This window comes from Heptranchias perlo, chromosome 15 (genome assembly GCF_035084215.1).
Source record: "Heptranchias perlo isolate sHepPer1 chromosome 15, sHepPer1.hap1, whole genome shotgun sequence".
Taxonomy (NCBI): domain Eukaryota; kingdom Metazoa; phylum Chordata; class Chondrichthyes; order Hexanchiformes; family Hexanchidae; genus Heptranchias; species Heptranchias perlo.
Genome location: NC_090339.1, coordinates 35,832,653 through 35,838,652, shown reverse-complemented (window position 1 = coordinate 35,838,652; position 6,000 = coordinate 35,832,653). Strand labels below are relative to the sequence as shown.

General features: G+C 45.3%; 1 protein-coding gene across 1 annotated transcript in view; it reads left to right on the top strand.

Annotated features, from left to right (window-relative positions):
* Nucleotides 1-615: 615 nt before the first annotated feature.
* The window catches only part of nlgn3a (neuroligin 3a), a 180,016-nt gene continuing 174,631 nt past the window's right edge, over nt 616-6,000 (top strand). The window contains exon 1 of the mRNA XM_067997060.1: nt 616-701. The gene's annotated coding sequence lies outside the window, so the exon portion shown is untranslated. The remainder of the gene's footprint in view (nt 702-6,000) is intronic.

Here is a 6,000-nt window from a genome sequence, read left to right as displayed (position 1 = left end):
TTTATGTTAGCCACCAGTCTATTCTGATACTCTCTCTTTGCCCCGCATTTCCTTTTTCGCCTCCCCTCTGAACTTTCTATATTCAGCCTGGTTCTCACTTGTATTATTTCCAGCAATGTTCAGGGCAAAACATTTTCCAGCTGAAGGGTGAGGGTAAACATCTAACTAACAGGGCATGCCATGAAATGCCCTGCTCCAGCAAAATCTGGGCCAATATTTTTTCAAAGCAGGGAGATGCCCAGCCCTTCCTCCTGTGTTGACCCTTTGAAGTCTCTAAAATTTCCAGACAGCCTGTGTTGTGAGATGAGTTGGAAAACTATCTATCTGAATGCAACCTTCCGTAGATTTTTGGAATTTGTTTGAGGTTGAGTGATGGAGGGGCAGTAGATGGATGCAGTTCCCTCCCCGTTCTCCATCTCCCCCTCCTTCCAGGCTGATCCAAATTCAGGTCACGTCGCGCGTTGCTGTGGGCGCGCGTTGCTCGTGTCCGCGGCACGTTCCTGTGCACCCCCCCCCATATCATCCCCCCCACCCTTGCAGTGAAAGGAGCAGCGGCGGAGGGATAAGCAGCGGTCGAACCGACTCTACAGTCACATCAGAGCGGAGGAAGCGCACCATCAGCCCCGGGACTTGGCCATGGACATGGAGCAGTGGGGGGGTTGCATAGCCTCAGCCCGCTCCTGATATCCTCCCAGCCCCAGGTAAGAGTCCCTGGATGGAACGGGAGAATGAGGTGATGCGAGCGGTAACCGGAGACCCAGCAACCACTGAGCGGCTGGATCTTACTAGTCATTCTATCTGTTCTGATATTTAGCTTAGCCTTTCGTCCTCCCTGTCCGCGTGAACCCTTTCCGTTTGCAAATATCTGCTGCTGCCTCTTTAAATATTTCAACATTTCTTAGCTGTTTAAAAAATTACCAAAAACATCCCACATTATTGAAACGAAAAATAAGTGTTCATCTGAGAGAAATCCGCTCTAGGATTTAAGAGGGGGAAAAACCCACTAGCTGATGGTTGACGATCTTTCTATTCTTGTGATACTGTGTTTTTTATGCAATTGGTGCTAAGTCTGGTTTGGTGTTGAATGCAAATAGATTTGGCATTTTCTGCTGCTTAATTGGGATTTTTTTTGTTACTTGGAGTGTCCTGTTTTTGTATTATCCTTTTTTTATCTTGATTCCCCGTAAAATTGTTTTACATGATTTGTTAAAAAAATATATAAATTAACTGTATGATCATTGTGGATTAACAGAGAAAAAAATCTTCAGGCTAGCTGTTGTCATGGAGATTGAGTCTAGCCAAGTGTGTGTGTGTGTGTAAATTGAAAGCAAAATAACATTTCACCATAATAAATGTTTTTTATTTGATAAATGAAACTTGGGGATCAATAAAGATGAGATTGCTGGAATGGAATAAACTGACAGTCCTTCTGCTCCACGATCAGAGGAGCTGGGCTATGCTCTTCAATTTCTCTACATCACCTTGTTTGTGTGCAATTTCCACTTGAGTTGGGTTCGATTTGATGGGCTCCCACTTTCTTCTGGTTTTACCCTGGTCAGGCTCATACTCTGAATGATTTACAATGTTTGTGATTTGATGATTAATGTGCAGCCAGCTAGTAATTGTATTCAGTGCTGGTCAACCCCCCGCCCCCCCCCCCATGCATTGATGCAGGATTTTTCCCCTCTTTTCTTTAAAGTGTTTAGGGTGGTATTTGTGAGCTGTTTTTTTCCATTCATATTCGAGTCTCGTAGGCTGCCTCTAACTGGAATCCCTGCTGCTTTAAACAGATCCCATTCAATAGAAACCACCAAACATCCAGGCATTGCATCTGAGCAGCAAAATCACTAACCCTTTCAGAACTGAAGGGCCTCCCACTGCACATTGGGGGATGAGAACAGAAATTTTAAAAATAGCATAAAACCCTTCTGAAATCTGCTCTATGCCTTCCATTGAAAGAAACACTGTCTCTCCTCATGAGATACATAAACGTACCCATCATGTAGTGGTTTATACATTTCCATATATTGTGAAATTAAAGAATTGCTATCTTGCTTTGAATTTGAAATTTGAAATGGGTGACTTTTTGCAAAATATAAGCCTGGATTTGTCTCTCTTCCTTCAAATCAAATTTTGAAATGAGGCATTCAGTTAGACTGGACAATTCAACTGGACAATTAGTGACCCTTCTCCATCTGATTGTAAATTGTATTGTTTACAAAGTCTTTTGCTAATGCTCAGTTTGAAGCATATTTGATTTCACCCTGAAAATGAAAAATGCTTTGAATCCCTAAATCGGCAACTCCCAATTTCTTTCACGGGTAAAGGTTTTATTTCGTGTCATTTAAACATCAAATCCTGAAGCGATTTTTGATTCCAAATTGAATTGTTAGAGCTCTCACAATGAAAGCTAAGTGTATGGAGGTGTGTGTACATAAGTGCATGTTTACAGGTGTGTAGGTGTTTGTGTATATGAATTAAGATATTGTGTGTGCTGTGCATGTGTTGAATATATAATAATGTATGGATTTCTGGTGTTTATGTGTCCTATATATGTGTTGTCCTTTAATAGTTTGTTCAAATTGTCCGTGAGTGCCTGAGATTCTGCCTGCCTAGTTTTACCTGTAGTCAAATGTTTTTGTTTCCTATTGCTATTTTGTTCTCTGTGAATATTCTTTACTTAAATATTGCAGTATGAGAGGTGATGTAATTGAGCTGTTTAAAATGATAAAGGGATTCAATCGGGAAGGTACAGAGAAGCTATTTCCTCTGATGGGGGAATCCAAAACAAGAGGGCATAATCTTAAAATTAGAGCTAGGGCATTCAGGAGTGAAATCGGGAAGCACTTTTTCACAAAATGGGTAGTGGAAATCTGGCCTTGCTCGCCCAAAGGGCTATGAATGCTAGGTCAATTGAAATTTTCAAGACTAAGATTGATAGATTTTTGTTAGGTACGGGTATCAAGGGATATGGATCAAAGTCGAGTAAATGGAGTTGAGGTACAAATCAGCCATGATCTAATTGAATGGCGGAATAGGCTCGTGTGGCTGAATGTCCTACTCCTGTTGCTGTGTGTGCCTGGTTGGTGTTTACACCAGGATTCCCCATGCACAGTTTACTTTTGGGAGGGGGGCCTGAGCTATCCTAAAATGCAATTGCTTCTGCTAATTGAATAAGTCTTTAGTCAACAAATGTCACTCAGTTGTCAGGAGATTCTGTCTGCAGTTATCTTGCTGAAATATTAATACAAGCACTGCATAGAAAATTGTATTCACTGAGAAAGGCAGCTGTGTGAGTGACAGCCACTGTTATGTGAATTTTAATCTGCTGGAGTTTGCTGGAAAAGGAGAAGTCTCACATGCACCATGTAGGACGAGAGCGACAGGCATGAGTATGTCTGGATATGGGCCGTGAGTGCGGTAAGATCGAAACTAGTCGGTTTCTCTGATATTCTTTTTAGAATAGGTGGCAGTAAATGTTAATAACAAATTAACATTAGAAAATTATATATCTTTTAAGAAAATGAAACATGGTATAGCATTGAATCAGAATAAGCCAGAAAGTCCCAGGTTTGATCCCTAGTCTATGTTGATTTGGTTGATTTTAGGCAGGGTGACGATAAGGTTGTTGGATTTGGCCTCAGTTCCTCTGGGCTAGGGAGGGGAAATCAACCAGTGATCAAGATGGTGATTGCCATCCAGTGACCTCTGCAGGAAAGAGCATATATGTGGCCATCAGGCTCAGCAGTGAAACCCCCTACAGCCAAATAGCCCACTGAAACTTAGGGGGTAAATTTAACCACCCCATGACGGGCGGGAGAGTGTCGGAGAGGTTAAATTGTTAAAAATGTGAAACCCGACCCCAACCTGCCGCAATCATTTTTACTTCCGGTTTTACTGCGGCGGGTTGAGGGTTGGCCTAGTAACCAGCTCTGGAGAGGCGGGTCCATAATTATAATATTCAAATGAGGCTGTATTCCTGTTATTTTGGCAGCCATTTAAATTTAACGTCTGTGGGCCGTGTTTCCCAGGAATTGGGAAGCCTGGCAGCTTAAGGGAGGTGAGAACTGCCGAATACAGCAGGTAAGTGCTTTTTAAAGCACTGCTTGTGGGCCAAGAGGAGCAGGAATGCATCCCCCCGCACTCAAGCAAAATCTTCTGTTGCGAGCTTTCCATCCATCTCCGCGACTTGCCGACCTCCCCCGCGACCTCCGCCTCTCGCCCCCGCGACCTCCGCCTCTCGCCCCCGCGACCTCCGCCTCTCGCCCCCGCGACCTCCGCCTCTCGCCCCCGCGACCTCCGCTTCATCTCTATCTCCCCCCCGATATCTCTCCCCCCGCGATCTATATCACCCCCCGTGATCTCTCCCTCCCTCCCGCTTCGCTGCCACGCTCCAAGTCCCCCGCCCCCCCACTCTGACTCCCGATCTTCTTGATTGCCAGGGACCGTCCCCAGCAGTCCGCAGCTACGGCCTTGTACAGCAGGCTTTCCCGCCCAATAGCCACCCAGCCACTACGTCTGGCTGGCTGCCAGGCGTGAAATGGATTTAAAAAATTCTAAGGAGGACCTTCCGTTAAATTCGGCAAGTCTTCCGCCTTCCTGATATTTCTAGGTTTCCCGGCCGCTGACGCGCCACCGCTCCCTCCCCGTAAATATCGGGGCTTTACTTTCCAGGTTCACACATGAAAAATGGTCACATGGGTGAGGTTTCAGATAGCTGACATTGTCCGTGGATCCATTCTCCAGCAAGGGGCAGTACTTTAGGGGAGCTAAATGGGGAATTGGGGAGAAAATAAGGCATAGGGATTTTGCAAATTGCTGATGATATACAGCTCTCATATCAGTAAAACTGAGATGCTTAGTTTGCATCTCTTGTCTTGGCTCAATAAAGGAGCCTGACAGAAATTTTTATCAGAACTTCTCTCTAAGAAATAGAAGATGTGCCGCAGATTATTTTGGTTAGTTGTAGTAATCTAGTCTAATTATTTAATTACCATTACTCATTAGATATATGTTAATAAAAAATTCAGTGTGTGTTTATTTTTAAATATTTATTACATTCAGAGGAACATCAGTCTCATGGTGTTAGCAGGTGTCAGACATTGTTCTGAGGTGTTAGTCAGATTTTGTTTTTAATTGGACAAAGTAAATCCTGTTTGAACCAGATTTAAATAAATGACTGCTCCTACCTCCGTCTATAGTCTCTCCTTCCCCCAGTACTCACAGTGCCTCCCCACCCTGCCCATGATATTTTCAGCACTTCTCCATGCTCCCGGTATTCTCAGTGCTCCCATTCCCCTTTGGTTCTTGCAGTACTCCCCAATGCCTTGGTATTCCCAGTGCCCTTCTCAGTACCCCTCTCCCCAACCCCTCCATTGTCTTTCATCTGTCACACTGTTGTCCGACATCCAGTACTGGATGAGCAAAAATTTCCTCCCCAACTAAATATTGGGAAGACCGAAGCCATTGGGCAGCATTTTAGCACCCGCTATTGGGTGTGTTCCTGGCGGGGGGGCCCCGAAAATCGTGAAATCCCGGAGCGGGACCGGAGCCCGCCTCGAACCCGCGCACTTCCGGGTTCCCCGCTGACACGCTGGCGTGCGCGCGCAGCCCCCGCTGGTGGGAATCCCGCAGGCAATTAAAGCCAGCGGGATGCCACTTGAAAGTATTTATTTGGCTTGTTCAGGTCATTAACTGACCTGATTAAGGGATTATGTGAGGAGGGGTGGGATTTTAGAGCAACCTGGGACTGTTTCCCACACTGGGGGAAACACTCCCAGTTCAAATGGACCTGTTGCAGCCATCAGCCTGTGGCAGCTGCAAAGGTCCATTTGATAGGTGGGGGGGGGAGACCCTCACTCATTGCAGGAGGCCACTCCGTCACTTGGGATAAAGTTTGGCCTCCACCACCCTCCTCCTGACAATCAAAGTCACCAACTTGCACACTTACCCCGGTGTCCAGACACATGTACCTACCTTGATGTACATCTTCCGGATGGG